This window comes from Chionomys nivalis, chromosome 15, assembly GCF_950005125.1.
Source record: "Chionomys nivalis chromosome 15, mChiNiv1.1, whole genome shotgun sequence".
Classification (NCBI taxonomy): domain Eukaryota; kingdom Metazoa; phylum Chordata; class Mammalia; order Rodentia; family Cricetidae; genus Chionomys; species Chionomys nivalis.
This window is the reverse complement of record NC_080100.1, coordinates 28,973,320-29,000,235: the sequence shown is the minus strand read 5'-3', so window position 1 is coordinate 29,000,235 and position 26,916 is coordinate 28,973,320.

Genomic DNA, 26,916 nt, shown 5'->3' with positions numbered 1-26,916 from the left:
TAAACCGAGTGACCAAACTTGATGTGGCTTCAAGTTTTGTCATGCCAGCCTAGAGAAGAAAGAAGAGAGAGAATTTGAAGGGTTATACAATGGAACAATTATGTGAACATTGAGCCTAAAAGAGTAAGCACAAAAGGGGAAAAGTCAGGCAGCAAAGACTAAATTGGGCTAATTAAGTAAATCTGACCAGTTAATGACTTATGAGAAGGGGATTAGTAGAAGGAGAATGGGGAAAATGAGGGTACCCCATAGTAGAAAATGAGGGTACCCCATAGTAGAAAGATTAAAAACCAAAGAATGGAAGTAATTCTGTTGCTAATTCCAAGAAGACTTGCAGTGATATCCTAAGAATGGAGATGATATAGAAGAAAAAATTATTCATTATAAAAAGGCCAAGGTTTGAAATTCATGGTGGAAACTAGATCTTATACACTGATGTAAATATCACCATAAATGATGATAAAATTCAGTGAAAAGAATGACAGGAGTAGATTTTAAATATGTTTCCTACATGAAGTGGGATAAGAAAAGTATCAACAGAGGTAGAAATAAGCAGTAAGTGGCTCAGTTTGAGTCTATACCTCTAAGAAATAGAGATCCTTAAGCAAAGAGAAGAATATGGTGTAGAAGTAACACCAATTAGCAAAAGAGACATTTACATTAGTTTTCCAAATGACCATAAATGTAATGACTCAAATCAATGTGCATTTATTATTTTATAGTTTCGGAAACTGAAGATCTCAAATCCATTACACTGGCTAAAATCAAAATAACAGCAGAGATACATTTTTTTTCCTGTATGCTCCAGGATAAAATCTGCTCTCTTGTTCATTTGAACTTCCAGAGACTGGCCATATAGTCTTGCATTCATGACTGCCTCTGCCATGTTCAAATGCACAGATGGAAGGTAGCTTCAGTTCTCACATTCTTATTTCTCTATTATAAAGATCTTTATGACATAAAAGGTCCAGCTGAATAACTCAACACTATCTTCTAGTTTCCATATCTTTACCCTAATCATATCTACAGTGTTCCTTTTGCAAGATACAGGAACACCTTCCTAGATTCTTCAAATTAAATATTGACATTGTTACAGTTGGGTGGCAAAGCAAGCAATTATCCTCCCGACCAAAATACCTACCCTACTCTCCCTACTCAGTTACTTATGGTATGAATACAGAGAAAAAGCATTCTTCAGTGGTTCCAAAGGATTTAGTGAGTTTAACACAAATAAAGAAATATATGGAGAAGGGTTTAATGAGACTGACAGGATGTTTTTCTAACCTCATTATGAGATCTTCTGAGTTCAATGGAAAAATTTAAATGCCAGGGAAGAGTGAGTATTGAAACAGACCAGGGGATACAGAAAGCCTTTTGAAACTAAGAATATGTATGAAGATAAGCCTGGGAAGATGTTATTTCTGGTACTACCTCAGTGGTTCTGAAACCTTCCTAATGATGCAATCCCTTAATACAGTTCCTGATGTTGTGTTTGACTCTCAACCATAGGATTAGTTTTGTTGTTACTTCATAACTAGAATTTTGCTACTATAAGAAATTATAATGCATATATATGAGATGCAGGATATTTAATAAACAAGTCCTGTGCAAGTGTTAGTGGACTCCCAAAGGGGTCATGACCTACAGGTTGAGAGCCTTTTTACTAACTGAAAAAGAGAAGTAATGCAAGACAGAGAGGGATGTATTCTGCATCAAAGATCACTGTTTAATTTCAATTATTAGTCATTTACTGGATCCGGATCAATTCTCTTCTGTAATTTTAGTGCTTGGACAGGCAATGGTATGGGTGCATGTTAAGGTGATGTTCTGTGAATTGAGTACAGAATGTCTTCCACAAAAAGAACCTAGGATAAAAATCACAAATGATGGTATGAACATGGGGACACCTATTCACTGCTGATGGGAATGCAAGCTGGCCTAACCACTATAGAAATCAGTATGGAGCCGGGCGGTGGTGGCGCACGCCTTTAATCCCAGCACTCGGGAGGCAGAGGCAGGAGGATCTCTGTGAGTTCGAGGCCAGCTTGGTCTACAAGAGCTAGTTCCAGGACAGGCACCAAAAGCTACGGAGAAACCTTGTCTCGAAAATTACAAAAAAAAAAAAGAGAGAGAAAAGAAATCAGTATGGAGGCTTCTCAAAATGTATATAAGTAGATCTACTACAGGATCCAACTGTCATATTCTTGGGCATCCCCACAAAGGATTCCATATTCTGTTGTAAAAATTCTCACTAAACTATGTTCATCAGTGCTCTACTCACAATATCAAGAAAATTGAAATAATATAGATGTCCATCAACTGATGAATGGAAATGATATATGGTATATTTACACAGTGATTGTTATTGATCTAGAAAGAGAAGTGAAATTATTAGATTAAGAGGAAAATGGGTGGAGCCGAAAGAACTCATTCTGACTGAAGTATCTAGAATCAAAAAGGCAAAAGTTACATTTTTTTAATTTATGGATGTTAGTTTTGACTTTTCAAGTATGTATGTATACATGTATGCATAGACTGGAGAAATGCTTCAGTGGTTAAGAGCATTGACTGCTCTTCTATAGGTCCTGAGTTCAATTCCCAGCAACTACATGGTGGCTCACAACCATCTGTAATGAAATCTGGTGCCCTCTTGAGGAAGAGACCTGGTCAGTTGTCCTCATCAACTTATACTATGAAACCCAGTATGGACAAGTTCAACAGAACCACGATACACAGGCTCCCCATGCATGCTTCAGCATTGGTAGGGCATGAATTTCATTCATTCATTCATTCATTCATTCATTCATTCAATACACACATATACTATATCTATATCTATATCTATATCTATATATCTATTAGATAGAATCCAACCTGGATTACTCCGGTCTGAACTCAGATCATGTAGGACTTTAATCATTGAACAAACGAACCATTAATAGCTGCTACACCATTGGGATGTCCTGATCCAACATCGAGGTCATAAACGCTAATTGTCAATATGGACTCTCACATAGGATTGTGCTGTTATCCCTAGGGTAACTTGGTCCATTGATCAAAAATCTTTGGGTCAATTAGATTTTTGTCACTTTGACTTATGGATCTAGATTAAAAAATCATTCAGAGGTTAGTTTGTTCTCCGAGGTCACCCCAACAGAAATTGCTAGCTTATGTCTTGCTGTTTGATCCAGCAGGGAAATTTGTTGAAAAGTTAAGCTAGTGAACTGAAGCTCCATAGGGTCTTCTCGTCTTGTTATGTTATTTGCTGCCTCTTCACGGGAAGGTCAGTTTCACTGATGGGAAGTAAGAGACAGTTGGATCTTCATATAGCCATTCATTCCAGTCCCCAACTAAGGAACAAGTGACTATGCTACCTTTGCTCCGTTAGGATACTGCAGTCATTTAACGTTAGTCACAGGGCAGGCAGTACCTCTAATACTTTTTATGCTAGAGGTGATGGTTTTGGTAAACAGGCAAGATTCTTGTTTGCTGAGTTCCTTTTACTTCTTTTAAACTTTCCTTATGGCACACCTGTGTTGGATTAACATTTTAAATACAGATGAGATTTACTAGTAGTATTTATACCTGGGGTTGTAACAATGGTTATCTGGGTTGTTATAGGTTGATATACATATAATATTGTGTGTGTGTGTGTGTGTGTGTGTGTGTGTGTGTGTGTGTTTGAAGGCAGAGTCAGGAAATTACTAAGGGGCTATGAGAGGAAAGGCTTTCTATAAAGCAGTGGTTCTCAACCCATGAATTATGACCCTTTTGGGAGTTACATAATGTCATGCATATCCATATATTTACATTATGATTCATAACAGTAGCAAAATTACAGTTATCAAGTAGCAACAAAATAATTTTGTGGTTGGAGGTCACCACAACTTGAGGAATTGTATTGAAGGGTTGCAGCATTAGAAAGGCTGAGAATCACAGCTATAGAGGCATTTTATAGAATGTCATAGTCCTCTAGGATTCAAACTCTATAACTATATTTGGAAAATTAACCACTTTTATATTTATAAAATAATTATCATAATCAAGCCAAAAAAAAAGATTACTAGAGGGTTACACAAGATACATGTACATAGTAGATAACAATCTTGGGTCACTATAATTATTATTTTAATTTTAGATGTTTATTAAATCTACCTAGTCTAGAGCCGTATAAATTTCATGGATGAAACCTCAGAAATAGGTGAATGTGTAAAATGTGCCAGAGCAGTCACCTCGTGAGTTTTGTGGATTATGGAGAATGAGACCCGCAGGACACATGAGAAATTCTTTCCTTCCTTAACTCACTCATGCATTAATTAGCTGGTTCTGTAGCTGTGCTTTGAAATTTTAACAGAAACTGTACAGATAAAGCCATTGCTCTCATAAAACAAATAATTCTAGTAACTAGATCTTTAAGTGGGGAGTGTAAGAAAGAAATTAAAGCAAGGCAGAGATCTAGAGACTGACTAGGTTGGGACATAGAATCTATGAGATGTTCAGAGAAGACATCTTGGAAAGATGCAATTTTGAACAGAGATTCACATGACAGGAGAAGTTACAGTGGGATAATTGCAAAACAAACCAAGAAGAGCGAATGCAAAGCAAGGGTCTTTAAATCCAACTTGCAAGTCATCAAGGAAGTGGGAGACAAGGATGACCAGAAGGTAGGGTGAGAAGCAGAGGAAGGTATGTTACATTGTATAGATTTTTATCCTAATATATCTACCAACTCTTTATCTATTAATCCTAAAAAAAGCAGAATTTTTCTGAACTAATTTATTAATGGCTCTTAATTTAAAACTGGGTGTTTAAGTTTAAATTAAAAAAATATAGAAGTATAAAATAGAAGCAAAAATCCTGTCCTAATCCAAAATTTCTCCCTAAAAGGAACTGCTATGATAAGTTTGTGCATCATCTAATTATACATATCTATTTTCAAAATTGGAACATGTTACATGAATCATTTTATCCTCCAAGGATAAAATAATACCATGTATAACGCAGAAACATTTTCATTGAAAGAAAACACAAAGTTTCATTCATTTTATATGATTGCTCAATATCATGTTGTATAGATTATCCTGAAAATTTAATTTGTGTCATTCACAAGGAAGCAGCTTTGAATTTTTGTTTTTAAAGCAAGGCTGCTGTTCACATTTTAGATGTGTATATCTAATTTTATATATCTATGCTCACTTAATTTGTTTGATGATATGCCTTAAATAAATATACTAATTTATCATTTGGTCCAATTCCCATGGGGCTGAAAGGCTATGGCCAATCTTTTAAGTGTGAAATCTTGCTTCTTTTGTACAGTGCAAATATTTGGACTGCTGTGTTCCCCTCGATAGAAAGTTTCAAAACCTTCTCTATACTCCTTTTACACTGTATGTGAGCAAACCAGAATTTTGCTTTGTCAAACATTTGTTAAAAGTTCAGAATCTAAAGCTGGGACAATGCCATAGATACAAGAAACAAGAAGTAAGAGGGAAGCAGCAGAGGAGACAGGATGAGCTGTGAAAGTCAGAACTCTAGCTTTCTTGTTTCACTAACATTTTGAACGGAGTTTGGTATTTCACGTGGTGGGTACCCTGATTCAAGCCAATCTTATCTAGATATCTCAAGGAGAACAAGGTGGCCCCAGCTGACATCTGGGTTATATATTTAATGTCCAAACATCCAGGGAGGGGGAGTCAGTCAAACTAACTTTTCTGGTTTCAAGTAAACAAAATAACCAATCGATGTACTGATTGCTTTCCTTGTTTTGAATTTCTGTATACATAGCCATATGTCAGTGATCACGCACAGAAACACACACACACACACAAACACACACACACACCTTAAAATTTAGAGCAATGTACAGGATTCTTATCTATTGCTTCTGATAGCAATAGTTAAAAATAGTTCAAAAGTTAAAAAAAAAAACAACAGCAAAATACTGCATATCTACCAAAGTCTCTATCTCTCCTTATTTGACCAGTGTAATGAAAAATTATATGAGAACATAAATAATTCAAACTATATGGGTATAAATACAACCTTCACCATAATTTTTGGCTTATTTGCTTTACTTCCTTCTGTAAGTAGTATGCCATTTTACTATGTATTGTTATTTATAACAATGGTTTGGATTGAGAAAAATAACATGTTATTCATATTTCTCAAGTACTCTGAATGTTTAAAATGGAGAAAAATGTCTACATATCGACTAAAGAAATTTAATATCATAATATAGTTTCTTTTTTTTTTTTTTGCTTATTTTCTTGGGGAATTAACAATATTTCAACTTAGAAAAATGAATTAGTTTTTCATCCATCCCTTCCATTAATAGTCTAGACACTTACTTACTTGTATCCTTGTACGGTTTTTCTCAACTTGACACAAACTGGAGTCCTTTGGAAAGACAGAATCCCAACTGAGAGAATGCCTGCATCAGATTGCCATGTGGGGCATGATCTATGTGGAAGGACCCAGCCTTTTGAGGGTCCTGAGTTTTATGAAAGAGCAAGCTAAACAAGTCACGTAAGCCAATAAGCAGTGGTCTTCCGTGGTTCAGATTCTGTTCCTGCTTTTAGGTTCCTGCTTCCAAATTCCTACTCTGACTTCCCTCAGTGACGGAGTATAACTAGAGACTTGTAAGATGGCATAAACCCTTTCCTCTGCCAGTTACCTTTAGTCATGATGGATATCACAACATTTGGAAGCCTAACTGAGAAAACTCACTCCTTAAAAACCATTTCACACCTATCTTGTGTATGTATGTAGAAGCAGAAAGATAAGATTTAACGGATTTCCTCCATGAACTAAGGGTGCTCATATATCATTTAGAATTATGAGATCTCAACGTAAGATAAAGTAAAACATCTATTACCAAAACTGAAACATCTTTTAATAATTATTATTTATCTAGCATTGTATAGCTATAGTGTTGGGATGTGGCCTCCAAACGGAAAATGAATAGTTTCCAGATTTTATAAGATGAGCTCATGAAACTAATTTTAGCAATCTGCAGTTTTCAGTGATGTCTTTCATTGTTTTATATGCTGACTTACTTTCTAAAACTTCTGCCTGGTGATGGTACTGCATGCTTCTTTACAATGCCCTCATGGCCAATCTTCAGTTCCTTGTGGTCTTCAAGGGATGCTTACCACTTTCCTGAAGTCAGCATGTACGTCCTCTTTTAGTGCCTTTACCTTCTTCCCAGCTTCAGTTATCGCCTGTTCAAGATAACACCTGAATCAAATTTGCTTCACAAACATATCTATGAGCATAAATTATATGAGATAAAATCCACTCTATGATGTGATCATTTATTATCCCTATGACCAACATTAAGGATGGATTTAGTATTCCTCCAATACGATCTCCCAAAATATGCTACATTATAAGCAGAGAAGTTATTATTTTGCATAATTATTGCATGTTACGCTGTTTTGGGTTGCTAAAACAAATTACCATAAGTTTTATGGTCTAAACAGAAATTTAATTCATTCAATTCTGGAGGATGGAGAATACTGAGATCAATGTTTCATTCTTGTCAATATTGTGTGTCCTGGTTCAGAGATGGAAGTTTCTCACAAGAGGTCTTAAGTCTGTCTTAGGACACTGTTTTAAAGTTATTATACTAACTTCCTGATACTGGAATGAATTACTTGAGGCCATTAAATTATAAAGGCAAAAGCTCTGTTTAGCTAACAGCTTAATGAGTTTAAATTCAAAGTTTCATCATGGGAGAGGGTATGATTTGTTTGAGCATCTGGTGAGCACGGAGCATAAAGTGTGAACTCGCATAGGGTCAAAGGCCTTAGCTCAAGCCAATATTCAGAGAGATAAAGAAAAAGGCGGTAGTTCCACAATCCTCAACTTTCCACAAGGCTATGTCTGTTAAAGATCTAGAACACCTCTTAATTTTGCCAGTTTGGGTACCTAGTCTTTGCGGATACACTGTTAAGGGACACTAGTTTAAGACATGACATTCACCAACCATATCCAGGAGACTGTTTTCTCATGATCAACTCATCACCAAGAAGTCTCATCTTGGGATCAGGTTGTCAATACATATATTTGGGGATACAAGTGAAAATTTAGACTGTAGGACTCTTTTTCCTTATTTTGTTCTTTAATGCCATCAAGTATATATATATATATATATATATATATATATATATATATATATATATATATCTTTCATCATTGCCTTCAATGTCTACCACTATTATAGCAAACGCTTAGGAAACTCCAAGAGTGAATGAATTAATGAACCAGTGCATATGTTTTGGTTTCAGGAAAAGATGTAAGAGCTAGTAGTTTATTGAAATAAAGAATTATGATGATTCAGCTGTGTGGTGATAAAAAGCAGTAGCACAGTTTGATTGCAAGCAATAGGCAGGCAATAATGCTCACACTTCCTCTCGAAGATCAATGAATGACTGACATTGCCAGATCAAGCAGAAAAGCCCCAGGAAAGGGCAGGGTTCAATGGCAGGCCCTTTTCTAACTTCACCATGTTAGGGTATGACTGCTCAACTCTAGCCAAACACAGCCAAACAACCCCCCCAAGGACATCACTAAAAACATTCAAGCTGCCTGCAAAATGTTCTCTAAAACAATGATTATTAGGACAACACGATCATGTAAATAGAAATGAATGAAAAAGCCATGACAGGTCAAGTCACCTCCCCTGTGAGAAGAGAACGCTGGCCTCAGCACTCAGAGTGTGAATTCTAAGAGCAATCAGAGATGAAAATCCCACCTTCTCCCTTGGGATGCTGTTGTGCAAACATGCTTTCCATTGCTTCTGCTTGGATGACATATTTTTAATTTGCCTTTTCCTCAGAGGATACTACATCATATGTCATATCTTCATCCTTTTAACTTTTATAAATGAAAAGAATTTGTTATAAGGTCTGAGCAGGGATATTCATTCAACTCAAAGTTGAGCTCTGATGACAAATTTGCCCTTTCCCCCTAAAAGGATGCCTCATAGTGATAAGACTTTTTCTGTTCTGGACATAGTATACTTTTACTTTATTCTATTTTTTTTTCATAAAATGGGCAGGGGTAATTAATTAGAATGTATCAGTTCCGTGGTATAAAACCTAGTAAAGGGGCTAGGGATACTGTTCTATGGTTAAGGATATGAATTGCTCTTGCAGAAGACCAAGTTTCTCCAAATTAATATTGGACAGCTCTCAAGCACCTAGAATGCCAGCTCCAAAGAATCCAATGTGTTCTGGCCTCCTTGGGACCCTGCACCTCATTCAAATACACACACACACACAAACACTCACACACACACACACACATCTACCACTACCACAACTCCACACAAATAATAATAAAAAATAAAACCCAATAATGTAAAACTTTAGTACGCTTGGCTTGATAAAGACAGAATTTAATGAAATAATGCTTAAATAAACTTCCAAGCACTGGGAAATATTTGACTGCATTTCAAAATATCGATATTTTGCCATATGAATCATACTGTGCATTGTGATTTCTTCTGTGTCATTTTGGTATACCTAATCTTTACATGTTAGTAAAAGTTGATCCTGCTCAATAGTTAAGGCAATAATATCAATAATTCCTCCTTCTTATGTCTTTGTTTGTTTGTTTGTTTAAATAGACAGGGTTTCTTTGGGTAGCCTTAGGTGTCCTGGAATTAGTCTGTAGACCAGGTTGGCCTCGAAGGCATGGAGATCCTCTTGCCTCTGCCTCCCAAGTGATAGGATTAAAGGCATGTACCATCACTGCCTGGCCAATATTGGCTTTTTTCCTGAAATTAAAAAAAGAAAAACGAAAACATTCTATACACTGAACCATTTTCCACTTATTTCCTGTTAGTTTACACGTTGTCACTTAAATATGTTTTAAACAATATTTATGTTTGAAATTGGCTGCTTACATTTCCTAATATGCAAAATTAAAAAGCACTACTACATAACTACATAATGTCTTGCAGTGCACATTTTAAAACTCCTAATATTTCATCATAAATCTAGAGAGTTTTTCCTTAATAAAAATTTCTGCCTCAGAGTCATAGTCTCATAGTTGTGCATCTGTTACAGATCTACATTAAGACTATTATATCTTCAATTCATTATACTTAATGCAAATCCTTTGTGACATTTTGTAAAAATTAAACAAAATGTTAGCATAAATGTACAAAATTAAAATTGTAGCTTATTTCTTTGCTGCATTTCTAATGGAAATGCTACTGAATGAATGGTGGAGGTGCACACCTTTAATCCCAGCATTTTGAGAGGTAGAGGCAGGTGGATCTCTGTGAGTTTGAGGTCAGCCTTGTCTACAAGAGCTAGTTCCAGAACAGGCTCTAAAACTATGGGAAAACCCTCTGTCAAAAAACCAAAATGAATGTTACTGAAATTAATAATCATGGCAGAATTGAAATTACTAATTTCTAGAGAATATTTAAAATACTCCTGTTTAATGGTATCAGTCTTTTTCAAAAGTGTATGAATGCATTTTAAACAGGTAGAGTCAACTCAAATTCTAAACTAAACGTTAATTTGTATAAAATATTATATCTAAGAAGTTTATATTTGTTTCATTCGGCACCTCTGAAAATGTATCTACTTCCAAGGGCTTTTCTTCTCTTATAAGCAGTAGGCATTTTTAAAGCGGTGACCACTGTGAAACCCTTCTGCAGTATTACCAACAGGGTGCATTTGCATCTTGAAGTTTTTTTTTTTGCTTTGATCTTTCAGCCAGTTCCCAATCCATTTGACTCTGTTCTCATCCAAGGCAATTATAATTAATTTGTAAGTAAAAGTTCACGATCCACTGTTTCAAATGCTTCACTGGAGACCAAATCCATGACGTCTGTGGAGCCTCTTCATCCAGTGAGATGAAGAATATAATTAGATGTTGCACAACCTTATCAAACAAGTTTATGCTGATGATCTGCCATGATTTTTTCATTATGGACCAAGCTGTTGAAAACTTGGGATTCCATTGTTTTCTAACTGCTTACAGATTTTCTTTTCCTACTTCACTCCTAGCAATAAATTATTGTTAATCATTTGTGAACATTTTACCTGTTGGGAGCACACTCAGGAAGAAGAAAACTCAAGAGATAGTAGTTTGTAAAATCAGTTAGCCTGTGTTTTTGCTTTGTTTGTTTTTTTTTTTTTAATTTGGAAATTTTTGCACACGAATGCTTTATGGCATTTCATCCGTCCTGCTCCACAGTCCAGCTCCTCCCATTTCCCCTCATTCCCTTTCGAAACCTCTTCTTTAAATACTATTTGTGTTCTCTTTCTCTCATATATATGCTTATATGAGGGTTATACTGATGAAAAGAGTTCTCAAAATAAAATAAAAAGGGTTAACAAATAACTTTTTAGACTGTCAAACATTCTTACCAATCATAGAAATGCAATTTAAGACTACTTTGAGATGTCACATTACCCAGTCAGGATGGTAGAACCAAGAAAACAGACACTAAATGCTGATGAGGGTAAAGGGAAAGGGGAACCCTCATTTGCTGCTGGTGGGACTGCAAAGTGGTAGAGCTACCATGGGATTCAGTGCGGAGAATGATGAAAAAGCTGAACGCAGTCCTACCATAAAACACAAGTATTCCACTCCTCTGCATACACCCAACGGACCTGATATTCTACACAAGTATTCCACTCCTCTGCATGTACCCAAAACACCTGATATTCTATACAAGTATACTACTCCTCTGCGTACACCCAAAAGACCTATATTCTACTTAAGTATTCCAATTCCTTTGCATACCCCCAAAGGACTGATATTCTTCTACAAAGGCATGTTTTATTGCCACTCTCTTGACAATAACAAGGAAATAGAAACAACTTGAATGCCCTTTAACTGACGGATGCGTAATGAAAACGTCATACACGGTGGAATTCTATTCAGCTGCAAAGGAAAACGAAGCCTTGCAACTTACAGGTGACTAGATAAAACTAGAAAACATTAAAGGGAGTGACGTAAGTCAGACCAGAATAACAAACGCCACATGTTCTCTCTGAATCATATTTGGGTAGAGATCCCAAAATAACTACAGAAACCAAAATGTAGAAAAATACCGTAGGGTAGGGGACAATGAAGTCTATAGATTGGGATGAAAAGAAACAGGTGTGATGAAGCAAGGCGCTGAAATGGGAAGGGTACTTTACCTGTGGAGGGGGGATAGTACAGAGTAAGAGAGGAGGAGAGAGAAGTAACATTAACTATGTCTACAGGAGGCTTATGGAATTATATTATTTTAAAATCAACTTAAAATTGTCCGTGTAAGCCAGACAATGGTGGTACATGCCTTTAAACCCAGAACTTTGGAGGCAGAGGCAGGAGGATCTCTGTGAGTTCATGACCAACCTGGTCAGGAGAGTGAGTTCCAGGCCAGGACTGGCTCCATAGCTACTGGGAAACTTTGTCTTGAGAAACAAAACAAACAAACAAATAAACAAAAATGTGTGTGTGTGTGTGTGTGTATGAGTGTGTGTGTACTCAAGGTGATAATGCTGACTCCAAAAGCCACTGGCTATCTATCAAAATGCCAGTACAGGCAGGGAAAACTCCCTTCAATTTGGAAAGTTCAAGAGACTCAGAGACAGGCAAAGCAGTAGACTGATACTATTGTCTGTGAAGACAAATCCCTATTGCAAAAAAACAACACACTTATTTCAGACACTATATGATACAGGGAGGAATCAAACTGAACAAAGTCTGGAAGCTCCTCCATGATCACATACAATCGAAGGTTATATGTTATATGCAAGCTGCCAAGGGAGAAAAGCAAGAAATAGCTCTACCTAATTCTAAAGTGGTGTGTGTGTGTGTTCAATCAGAAAATTAAAAGAGTTATTTAGAGAATCTTTAGCCTTCTTTTTTATTTCTTTAATGTAAAATCCTTTTCATGAGAATAGATAAAGATCCAAGCATTGTTAAAGAGCAAATAATTACATTTTCAAAGGACAGTGAAGATTAGAAATATCTGTTGTCGACATCCAGTAACTGATGTAAGCAGATGCAGAGATTCACAGTTAAGCACTGGGCCAAGCTCACGGAGTCCAGTTGTAAAGAGGGAGGAGCAATAATATGAACAAAGGGGTCAAGACCATGATGGAGAAACATCTGACCCGAGCGAGTGGGAGCTCACTGATTCAGGACTGACAGCTGTGGAACCCACATAGGACCAAGCTAGGCCCTCTCAATTTGGCTGACAGTTGTATGGTTTGGGCAGCTTGTGGGGCCTCTGGCAGTTGAACCAGTATTTATTCCTAGTACAAGACCTGGCTTTTTGGAGCCCATTCTCTACGGAGGGATGACTCGCTCAGCCTAGATACAGGTGCCAGGGTTTTGGTCCTGCCTCAAGTGATATGACAGACCGTTGACCCCTCAAGGGAAGCTTCACCTTCTCTGAGGAGTGGATGGGGGTTGTGGTGGGGGGAAGGTAGGGGGTTGCAGGAGGAGGGGAGGAAGAGGGAACTGGGACTGGTATGTAAAATGAAAAAGATTGCTTATAAAAGCAAAAAAGGAAGTAATCTTTGTTGCCCAGAGAGTTTGTAACATAAAGGATGGATTCCATTTTATATCAGATAGAAAAATAGTAATTTGAAAAGTTCAGTAAATTGTGATGATCTATAGAAGCTTAAGTGATGGATGTTAATTAGTCAAGCTTTTAGAAAATTAAATTAAAATAATTAAACCGTTAAAACTATGCAAATAACTGTAACACAAACTAATCGTAACTAAAGCATTAACAACCTGGAGGATTCCCTGATATATCAACAGACATTTCATGGTTATTCTTCACAAGAACAGCAGTTGAGTAGAAATTTCTTGACATCGATTACCAAGGGTTGTTTCTGCAACAAGCAAATTAGCTCTTCAAAGATGGTCATAGAAAAGTTGGTCACATGCATACTACTTCTTGACACCTGCTGACATTTGCAAATGTCTTTCTGGGACAGTAGAAATCCAACCCGGAGCCCTTTTGTTTTGACCTTCAATTTAGTGAAGGCTGGGAAATTAGGCACACCCTCCTTCCAATGATATTTCCCTTGAGCTTGAGCCAATTGAAAAACATTTATGAAAAGTTAATGTTTTTAATAGAAGTATTTTGTTGTCCCCAAAGATATCCCAAATCATACTTGTGATCCAGTATCTTATTTCTGGAGCTGGGTGACTTAAGTCTTTCTCATCACATGGTGGTCTACTCTTCCTTTTTCTCATGCATTGATGCCATAGGAAACCTCTCTGCTATCTTTGTTTTGAATCTGTGGCTTGATGAATTAAAGCCGATGAATTTGAAACAAGTTCGATATCATGTCTTTCAAGGATTAATTCATCCTTCTGGGCTTGAAAAGCAAAACAAGCAGCACCTGTCCTCATCCGAACCCTGTGGATGTATTTTTCAAGAAATTGCTACTTCAATGAAAACCCCATTGTCATGAATAATGGTGTGGGTGGACACATCAACATTGATAGACTCCATCTTGTAATGGAAGTCCGGTATAGCAACTTTGATCATGTTCAGAAGATGACTACAGATAGTTCACATAGTAGCCAGATTCATTCTGTTCTCCACCTTGTATACACCCAAAGCCTCTTCTTTTTGTTCTCGGGAGACACTGCTTGACATTCATGTGATTGAATTCTCTCTCTTAGGACCCTTCATAATAACTGTACCCTTCAGAGTGGTGTGGGCATTTTCTGGAACCTGCGCAGTCTGATCTCTATGAATGGGCTTCATTCTCACAGCAGACACAACTAAGAGAACTTAACGTTTGTGATAAGTTGCAAATTCAGCATCGTCTGAAAAACATGCTCAGCCAGTACAATGGTGCTCACACATATGTTTTGAGGGTTGATCATTTGGTATTAGATAAACATTGATGTGACCATATTTTTAATATAAAATATTAGTTGTATCAGAGGTTCTGTCAATGTAAGTAGTAGTAGAAGGCTGCTCTAACAGAGAGTCTGTGCAGCACAGAATAAAATGGGGTAGTGGATGCATTCAGGCTTGTCATCCCAGTTACTTCAGACATGCTGGAAGATGAAGGCTTAAAACTCATTTTCAGTCCCCGCTAGCTCCAGGCTCACAGGGCTTCCTATAGACCACCACTCAAAATAATGATTTGTTATTTATAACACTTTTTACTTGAAACATCACATTCAATTTACCTTCAATATTGAGATGAAAAACATTCAAGATGGTGTCCTAACCTCGTAAGCTTGGGAGATTATTTCTAGCATTTAATAAATACTTATATTTTAAAAAATCCTCTTTATTGTTCTAATGAGCAGGTTGGATGATAATTTATCATCAAAGCTATTAAGAACTCTGAATTATAGTCACAGGAATGATCTACTACCATACATACAGTTACATGATAATACATTTAAAACAATTCATAATAAGAATCAATAAGGCTGGAGTAATAGATGCCAGGGCTGGTAAGTTGGTTCATCTCTAACCCATTTATCAACATTTCATAGTAAACTAGATGAACTTAATTAATTTATTATCCCAGGAAGAATAAACTAAGTACATTTCACTCTGGAATAGAATATATATTTGTATTTCAATAGGAAATACAGATTCATGGGAAGTCACTGAGTTAAGACATAAGCCTGATTAAAAATTACTAGTTAAAATCTGTTTTTCATATATAATCTCCAAAAACTAACATTAAAGTAAAGTTCTGCAATGTTTTCCTTCTTCTAGGAAGCAGTTTATCATTTTGAAGTGAATATTTACTCTTACTCATAAAAAATCTAAGGGAGAATCTGCTATTACCTCAGTGATAAGAGAGACAGTAACTAATTTGTTCCTTGCTGATACCTAGAACAATGCTTAGCAGACAAAGCTCTTTGGTGAATATTTGATGAATGAATATGAACCTTATATTATAAACAATCAGATAGAAGTAAAGATTAAACAATTGAATATGTGCAAAGTACTATAGCCAGATAGATACTATATGCACAGAGTAGAAGATAGTAATACAATAGAGATCATCTTATCTGGCTGCTGCACTCATGAGGTCTGGTTAGCATGTCTAAAATCCACAGGGTGAGAGGACAGATGAGGCAGGCTGGAATGTGCAGTTAAAAGTGACATAGTTTTCCACAAGAGGAATTTCTTCTCCCTTCTCAGAGAATACTAAGCCATGGTCTTTGCTCCTTCCAAGGGATTGATTCAAGCCCATTTGTAAATCCAGAGTATTTTTCTTACCCAAAGTGATGAATTACATTCTATAACTGTATCTGAAAAAAAAAATCATCACAGAAACACTAAGATTAGTGTTAGAAGAAACAACCAAAGGCTGTCATCTAGCTAAGTTTCCATAGCAAAGACCTGAACACAATGGAATGTTCACTGGGTATTCAGGTGAGAAAGTCAATTACTAAGTGCAACAAAAGCAGGCTTGTAATCTTCACAGGTATCATTTTTTTGGCAATTATTTGGCCCTAAACTTTATTCAACTTTTAGTTTTTCAAGTGTTCTAGTTCATTTTTCTGAAACGATAACAAGGTATTTAAGATTGGATAATTTATAAAGAGTCCAGTTTAATTAACAGTGATATGAACTAGAGGGTCTAGGAGAGCACATAGCCAGCATCTGGTAAGGTCTTCAGAAGGTGCTGACCTTGATAACAAAGATTTTTCTCTCTGTAGTCCATTCATTCCAATGGACTACATAAGCCAATCATCTATATCAAAAGCTCCGTCTACAAACTCCAGTGAACACATGAATTTGGTTAACATTGCATTTTATTTTCGGCAAATGAAATTTGAGAGACTTTGGTATTGTTGTACTCACTGTTCAGAGGGTAAATTTGAATTTAATGAAAGGTTAAAAAATCTTTGACATTTTTATATACCTCCATATTTATATATAATTTTGGTTAATTATTAAATAATAAATTAGATACTTTATTCTTAAAAGCTATTAATTTGCTCAGCGTATTAAAATGGATTTTGGATATAAGCAAAACGAGAGAATATGCAGCAGAAATATTTGAGTGTGTCATTTTACTCAGGTATCAACCTCATTGTATTTCATTGTTCTTGCCTCATCGTCTTCATTGGCATCCTCCCTGTCAATCCTTAATGTTCTCGAGAAAGTGTGAAGAGAGACTATGGATAGAATAGTTGAGATAATAAGGATAAAGATATTTATTAACATTTGTGTTCTCTTACAACAGAATATTTTGAAAGCCACTAAAATGTTTCCTAAGCCAACAACAGTAGGAAAAACACGTTTTCCCAAGAGCAACTGTCAAAGTTGATGCTAAAATTGTTATTGATGTTTATTCAGCTTCATTCAATGTCTGGGTCTGGCATTTAGACATTTGCATAACTGCAAAGTAAGAACAAGATCCCTCCCTACCTCTTAGTCTGTGGTAAATTGTTCCTCTATGGCAAAGTCTTATTCTGCACTCCGTTTTTGCCTTACTTCTTAGTTTTCATATTTATATAGATATTCTCCCTAATTATCATCACTTTCAAATCTATTTTATTATAACATTGTCCCCTTAGTCATATAGAAAAAAGTAGTGGTAGGAGATAAAATAGATTTAGATATATAATCAGCAGTTTGTAGCAAATTTCACTAAGTCCTAGCTAGTCTAAATACATAAGTGATGGGATTTTGATGGTCAATTTGAGCTGTGAATTGAGGGTCAGCGTTTATAACAAATCTCAATTAGCCATCATTCCTTTGTAGAAATCTAAATGTTATATAAAACTGGAGGTGAAATCTTAATAAATACAGTAAGTAATCTAGTATAGATTTCTCTGACAAAAGACTGTCTCTTTTATTTGTAGTATTAAAGCTCATTTTCCCCTTAGTGCTAGCATTGAAATGCTAGCTATAAGTTCATTAATTACCTCAAAGATACAAATAGGATAGAACCTTGCAGAATAAAACCAAATCCCATGCAAAAAAAGAAGAAAGTCCTCCCAAAAGAGAGCAAAATGAAAACAGATGCGGTGTCATCCCCCATTACGTTAGCTCATGCATGCTTCTTGCTAAAGAACAGACATTCAATCTGCTTCGAATTATTTGTCACTTGGCTTCTTTATATTTCCATGCCCTATTTTGCATTTTGTTCACTACTCATTGTGTTACACAATCTACATTCTGGAAAAATATTAATATATGTTCTTACCACAAACTGAGCTATGTGTAGCCAAGTTTAGAACCTTTGTACAACCTTGCTGTCTCAATTCTGCAAATAAGGTTGGTCACTTTAGAATCTGAGTTCACTTGCTCTTGGCCAATGCATAGGATTTTAAATGGCTTATAAAATATTCAAAAAGCTTCTTGCACATCAAATAACTCTTAAGACAGAACATTTTGATGAGTTTAGTGTAAATGAATCAGAACCATATGGATTAAATTTACCTTAAAATACTCCTGGGTTTTAGAATTAAGAGAAACTGTGCTTGGCAAAACACATTTTGGGTTTTGCCTAACCCAGAACATTGGAAAAGTAGTTCAAGATGTTTGACGAACCCAAAACATGGCTGGGTTCACCCATCCCTAATCCTCTGTGGTAACAGTAAAGGACAGGCAGGGGCAGATTTTAGGTGCACAAATCTAGTTCAGGTTTGATCATGGCCATCCCAAACTATTGGAGAACTTGCAAATGACTTACCTCATCTAAATCAAATTTGTGTTATGGTTCTTTGTGCAATCTCTATGTGAATGTGTGTTTTATAGGAAGAGTGTAGTCCTATATCATTATAACAATTTTGATGAGCCCATTCACTACAAACAGGGATCATAAGATTCTTGCTTATCTAGAGCATATTGATAAATAAATGTTGCCATCATATGCTTAAATTAACCTACAAGATTGTCAATTACTAAAATAGAAAAGTGCTAAAATAGACTTAGAATTTCATAATGCAATATACACAATGATTTTTTTTAAAAAAAATACTAGCATGACTCCTGTTCTTTACACAAGACATGAATAGCTTTTCTGAGTGATGACATCATGAGCAATGTAATTATGTGGCAGCATATATAAATACAAAAGCAAAAGGGAACTAGGGTTGGTATGTAAGCTGAGAAATGATTGTTTTAAAAAGAAAAGAAAGGCCTACTCATTGATTACTAAGTGAAATGCCATTGGTTCTTAAATAGTTTCCAGTTAAATTTATGACTGATTTCTTCCTTGCAAATAAGCAAATACAAAAAAGAAATTATAGATATTTATTATATTCATATACATTGTGTGTGTGTGTGTTTTCTTTCTCTGGGAAAACAACCAAGTAGTGACACATATCACTGATTTATTTAATGTACATGTCTGTGACTTGCAACTTCAAAGAATTGCAAATTACAACATTAAATATTAATGAAAAAAGTTAGCTAATAACCTCCATTAGGATGGGATAGTAGAGGAAAAACTATAAGGCTACATAAAATTATTATTTTTTATTACTAGATATATACTTAAGATTAAATTAATAAGTATGAATATTCATTCACTATGTCAAATTTGTGGATTATAAATGCTTTAAAAAGTTATTGTATAAAATAATAGTACCCCATGACCTTTGATGTAAATTAGTAGTATAAGACATAATTTTATGTAATTTGGTGCAGTGGATAGTTATTTTTAATTTTTCACAATCAAGTCACACATATTTTAGGCTAATCCATTATTCTAATTATTGATTTGCTTAAGTAGCAGATTATAGAGAAGTAATATTGGTTTTAAAATAAAGTAATTGATTCATGATTTTTTGATACAAACAATTTTAAATTTTACTGGAAGTAAGCATGTTTATTCTGATACAAATGAGTGACCATTGATGTGGGATTCCCCACTTATGCTGTGAATAATAAAGAAACCTGGCTTGGCCTGATAGGGTAGAGTAGAGCTAGGTGGGGAAAACTAAACTGAATGCTGGGAGAAAGGAGGTGGAACCAGAGAGAAGCCATGTAGCCCGCCAGAGACAGACGTTGGATGAAATTTTACCAGCCAAGCCACAGCCACATAGCTGATTAATGGAGATGGGTTAAGTTAATATGTAAGAGCTAGCCAATAAGAAGCTAGAGATAATGGGCCAAGCAGTGATTTAATGAATACAGTTCCTGTGTGGTTACTTCAGGACTGAACTACTGAGTGACTAGAATGACCAAGCAGCCTTCCTACAATATGACTATGACTTTAGAACATGAATTTAGATTATTGAAAATAACATATTCCAACATGGAAGTCATTTTATGAACACTTTATATTTACAAAACAAAATCAAGTCATAAATCAGGACATGATCATACACATTGATGGAGACAGCAAACAGGTAGATTTTTAAAGGAAGGAAACCTCTGATAGAGCTTTTACAAGTTATCTGAATGCATTCTTAGCTTTCAAATTGGAGAAAAACAGTCTGTAGTGGGGAGCTGCTGGCTGTGTTCATGCCGCCCCAGCTCCCGGTCGCATGGCTAGCTCATGCCCCAAAATAATGACACACCAACTGTATTCTTTTAAACACTGCTTGGCCCATTAGCTCTAGCCCTTACTGGCTAATTCTCATATCCCGATCAACCCATCTCTAATAATCTGTGTAGCACCAGTCTTACCGGGAAAGATTCAGCATGTCTGACCTGGCGGCTTGCTTCATAGCGTCTGCTCTGGAGAGGAGAGCATGGTGGCTGTCTCTCAGAGGAGCTGCCCTGCATCTGCCCGGGAGAGGGGAGCATGGCGTCTGAGTTCACTTCCTCTTCCTGCCAGCATTCTGTTCTGTTTACTCCACCCACCTATGTTCTAACCTATGAGGGCCAAGCAGTTTCTTTATTTTTTAACCAATGACCTCCCTCCATCAACAGTCTTAATACATCCCGTGTGTTTTACCTGATAGTGGAAGAGATGATAAGTCAAGAATAAAGGTCGGCAATAAAACATTATGAAGGAGCCTAAAGATAGCCCAAGACCATTTAGCTGAGGATATCCAGTGTTCTAAAACCCCATAATCACAACACTCTATTCAACTACCCTTGTAAGATCTTCAAATAGGTGATTGTTCCCCTAGGAAATATAGTATACTGAATGAAAAATTTTGGATCAAAAGGTATGTAAATAAAATTTATTTTCTTAAATTTATTTTTAAGACAACAATGCACTATATACCCCAATCTAACCAGGAACTGGAGAGCTCCCCCCTTGACCTCACACTCCCAAATGTCTCAGAAAGCCAAATTCTAAGAATATCTTATCTTTCACAACAAAAGTAAATCAAATCTTTACAATAATTATATTTATTCCATAAAACTTAACTTTCTGAAACTAAAACAACAAATATACTGTCAACATTTTAAAAGAATGACATTCATCTCCTAAATGTAGCTGAACACTTTAATTCCAGTCCTTTATTAGTGGCTATTTAGATTCTTATTTTCTTTACAAATAACTGAATTGTGTCAAAAGTATCTAATAACTGGTGAGCTGGGCAAAGTGTCAACAGGAATATAAAAACTAACACCCTTATATTAAGGATTAACACAGGAAATTTTGTTTTTGTTTTTCTAATGTGCCTTTAAATGGTACTGTAACAATGGAAGCCAAAGGGAATTTGTAAATTGAGGTTCGCTTTAGTTTGTCAAAAGAAACAAAACACTTTTTAACCCACTTTTTCTTCAGTCCTGGGGACTAAGGCCTTGGATCTTTGAGGCAAGCATTCTAACCGGATACCTTCATTCCTGAACAGCATATTTTTTAACCAGCTTGAATTTAGTGTGGATTTTGCTATTCTTTGGAAATGACTGCATAAATCTATGCATAGGGCATAATGGACTATGGAGAAATTGCATAATACAAATGTGTGTAGAACACATTAACTCACCAAAAAACAGTCATGAGGCAATGCTTCTCTTCAAACTTAATTTCAAAAAATGTTTCCTGTTTGTTTAGAAAACCAGAAAAATTTAAACCAAGATAAAATCTATATATGTTTTAAGACCTACAGACCAGAAAATAACCAGAAGAATAGGTTAACCAGAGAACCTAAAGATAGCTTAAGACAGTTTAACTGTGAATATACAATGGTTATATATTATAGGTTAGTACATTGGTTGTTAACCTATAGTAGAATCAGGAGAGGGTTTTTTTTTTCCTCTAGAAATCCTGAGGTTATAGAGAAGTCATTTCTAGTATCACTGTACTTTCCAAATGATTCTCAAAACACTTTAATATTACAAAATCCCTGTTCTTAATTGTTTTGAGAATATGTACAGAAATTCTTGTTATATTCAAGGGTACCCTAGGTTAGGTGCTTATGAAGAGGCAGTGCAGAGGCTTTCTATGTGGGTATGTCATGTTGGTGTTATTTCTTAGACATGTATTTCTATCTATTATAAATACATAATTTAATTAATTTGTATAGATGAAATATTGTGTTCTAACCCTTTTGTATGTGTAACCATTTCACAAGACAAATATGCAATGTCCTATAGACTCAGCTATTTAGACACCCAATTTTGGATAGCAGCTTCCCGTTATAAAACTAAGGAAAAATAAAATACCAAAGATATGAAAATGTTTCCTAAAGTTATTGGCAGATTAATCCAATGCAATTAAATACTTAGAATTTTTCTATTATTTTTCTCTAATTATTTAGCTTTAACTTTATAGATTAGATTATATTTAAGTTATTATGAAGAAATATATTTATTCCCATAGGTGTTACTTTACCATGTCAGATAAATTAGGCATAATTGAGGACACATATTCATTTAAATTTGACTCTATTATTTTTTTATAGATCCAGGAGTAAAACTAGAACTGAAAACCATTTGAGGAAGAAAATAGAAAAGGAAGCCAGGTGTGGTAGCATGACCTGTTTTTCCAAATTTGGGGAGGCTGGGGTAGGAGAATCATGAGTTTAAGACCAGCCTACACTGTCTAGTAAGATTCTGTTGGGATGTAGAGAAAACTAAAAGGGAGGTGAAAGCAAATGCAAAATTCCAAGAAATATGCAAAAGTACAAAGAGAAATAAGGAATATAATAGCAGTGATGGAAAACAATGAGTCTGGAGGGACTGGTGAAAAGGCAGTGTCTCTCATCTGCTTCTACTAATCACCAGCTGTATTTTCCGCTTTGATAGTGTAATCTTCAGGAATCCATATTCTTCCCATCATTATGTCCCATTCAAACATTCTTACACTCTTATAATGGATCCCTTTCTTAGAGTCTGAAAGAATCTGCTTTCCAAACTAGCATGTATTTTTAATTCTCCCATATAACATTTAGTATTAATTTTACTTTTGAAAAATATCAAATGATGGAACAATATTGCTATAAGTTAGCTGACCAATGTGAATTTCAAAAGATACACCTCTTTATTTCATTCCATCACAGGGTCTGGCTAAATTGTTGATATATACAATTTGAAAGTTCAATGACATGAAATGACAAACCACAAACACACATTTGTACTAAGGAAAGAAGTACTTCCTGTGACAGATGAGAGCCTCATTCACAAAAGTGTCATCAATACATGGACAACCAAGATTTCACATCACACTTCCTAATATATATTATGTAGTTACATTGGAGTTACTCTACATGGAGGGATAATGCTCTTCCATGTAGGTTTTAAAACAAAATGACCAATTTTAAGTATGCAATACCAACTTTCAAATTGTTGGGTGAACACTCCCCCAAATCCCCAAAACAATTCAGCTTATTGCCAATTCTTTTGGCTAGTCATTAGCACTTGATGGTAATAACTTACTGTTATCAAATCCATACTTGGTCATAGAATATAAAGAAATCAAACTAACTATCATTGAGTTGGAGGCTTCCTTCCTGCTGACTTTTGGGTAGTGCTTTTGCAGGCTGCTGGGGGAAGAAAAGTCATAAATAATCTTACCCAACTATGAGCCCTTTTAACTACAGTAATGAACAGTCCAGTAAGATACACTCATTGGTGCAATAGTATCATATGGGCTAACTGAAATCTTTCTAATTATACATAGAACCTGTTTCATAAGAGGAAGCTCATGCCTGACGCTGTAAGCCTGGTCAAGTACCTGTGGATAGTGAGATCATAAGTTCTACTACTATTATTTTGATATAGGAATATAGTATCAAACAGCCTTATAAATATTCCTACCTATACCCATCGGCTGGTGTAACATCTTCCAGCGCAGAAAGTTTTTTTATACAGAAGATGATTAATCAGTGATCACAGCTGGTTGAAGTGCAGTGGATAAGTGACTTTGGTGTGCTCAGTCCTTAGTATCAGTACCTGTATCACACCTCCCTGTCGCTAAGACTCAGGGAACATTGCCAAAAAAGGAACTGCAAAACCCTAGGATTCAGAGGTCAGAGAAGACTGTAGAACAATAATGCCTTTGACACACGAATAGCCTGCTACACTCATGAACACACAAACGTTGTAGTTGTCAACATAGAACCTGTACAAGCTCAGTCTTTTCAGAAGTTCAGCTCAAGAAAAAATGGACTCACGAGGTCCACACCTACCTATCTGATGTACTATTAGCAGTTTTTGACAGCTACGGAAAAATACATGGTTTACTTTAGTAGTGTGGCCTTTGGTAGGTTGTCCATGATCCAGCAAACAGCCCAAACTCTGGCATGTATGAGAAACATTAATTGAATTGAGGAGGATATAGAAGGAGAAGGAGGAATGGGAGGATAAAGAGAAGGAGGAGGAAAAGGACATGGAATTGGTAGTGAAGTGAAGGGACTTAGGAGGAGTTGGCAATCTACGTGCTTGTATTTGTAAATGAAATTACCAAGAGTGAATATTTTTAGAAAATTAAGAATATGACAATATAAACAAACAAGCAATGACAGTGTGTCAAAGCAGAACTGAATCTCAAAAGTGATGTTTTTTTTTTTTTTAATTTTCTTTCCCATGTAAAAAATCATCACCAACATAGCATTTGGGGAAAGAAACTCTTGATTTTTTAAAACATCAGTTGGTGAAGAGTGGAAAGGCAGGGAAGGGTTGGCATTAATAATAATACAAATTATTTAAGGGATGTGGACTGTCCTAACAATAGAGGTCCATATTGAATGAAATATTCTTGAGCTGCTTTTGGTTTTTTCCATGTATAAAATACACATATTAACATAGTAGGATTATAAGTTTTTCTTACAGATGTGGATATTTTAATTAAGTATTCATATAAAAGAATTTTAGATCACCATGTTTACTCTAACTCTAGAGTATATACAGAGTTATGCACAAGAGCATGCACCGTATCTCACAGAGAAGATTTGCAATAATTGCTAAGGAACATAACTTAAACTTAGAGATGCTAAAAGATTTGCCCTGTGTTGCTAAGATGCTGGGAGGAGACTGAGAAGAATGTTCTTCAGCATCTTCCCATTTTCAAACTGGTGGGGTTAAACATGAAATCCAATGGAATTCCACAGACTTGCCCTACAAGTTTTTAAAAGATAATAATCTCTAAACAAATAAATAACATTTGGGAATATAAAAATATGCCAAAGCTCGACGTTCTCAAGCAAAATATCCTTTGGCCTCATTCCTGTTTCATATTAGTGCCATGGAATATATGAACATTTTAACAGTACTTAGCAAAGGGTGATTAGGGAATATGTAAGTGAGCCTGCAGGAGGATTTACTACAACCTCACTTCAAACAAAATAGAGTATGTCGGGCCTGGAGGGAAAGCTAAAGGACTATTGAGCTAACGTAACAGAAACAATATGTACTCATATTAGCATAAAGGAATTGGATAAAATATGGCATAATTTTAGGTTTGTTTCAGTTGCTCAGTGGAACCTCCAGTACTCATGCCTCACTTGGCACTGAAACTTGCTTTCTTATGTGCCTTGGTTATCCTCAATAAATGATATCACAGGTCACAGATGTTTCTTTGTCCAGCAGATAACATCAGTGATGCGAAAACTTTGAATTGGTGGAGACCCCTTGGAAATTTTGAGCACTTTCTTTTGATTTCTGAAAATGGATTTTTTTCCCTTTGTATCTTTTCTGGTGAACCTAAAACAAGAGTGGAGCTACTTTTAATGGGGAAGAAACTTCTCCCAGGAAACAGTGTTACTTCACAAATCTAGGCAATGCTCTCGGAAATGGAGCTGTTGTTAGCATACGAGTGAGCATGGTTACCCAGGTTTAAAGACTCTATAGCAATCAAGTCCTTTATTGCAGAATCCATTATGGCAACAACATAATTCTTGAATTACTAAACAGAATATAGTGTGGAATTATCTAACCACGAGAAATTCAAAGAGATCAAGAAATGATTTTTTGATAAAGACCCAATTTCCTGCCATATCTCGGGCTGCTAGGTGATATTCTAGTACTAGTTCTGAAAGTGTTGGCTTTATTTTCTATACATTCTTAAATTTAAGGTAACAATCTTTATAATTATTCTGCTAAACTTCAGAAACAGTGTTAAGGCATGTCATGTAATGAATAGGTATAAAATGTTAAATGTCTACATTTAATGTCTAATGAAAACAGGTAGAGCAAATCACTGAGGCTGGAAAATTAGGGGTGTTGATCAAAGTACTTTCCTCTGTAATTATAAGTCTTCAAAATGCACTTCTGATATTTATTTCATTATTTTTTTGGATAGAAAGAAAATGTGATATTATATTTTTTAATTTACAAAGTCCTTTGAAAAGCACGTTTCAAACATCGTTAGTCATCTTGACTTTGATAAAAAAATTTTACTTTTTTATTTTAGTAAAAAGTATACTATTGTGATTTGATGTGTCATAGAGTATAAGTTTTAAGTTTTAAGTAGGTTCACTTCAATACCTATGTGTCAAGACTAAGCCAAGTTAAGATGATGTTTTAGCTTTAGACTTCACACTGCTTAATAATGTCCAGAAGTGTGACCTTCCCATCATTGCCCTCATTCCTGAACA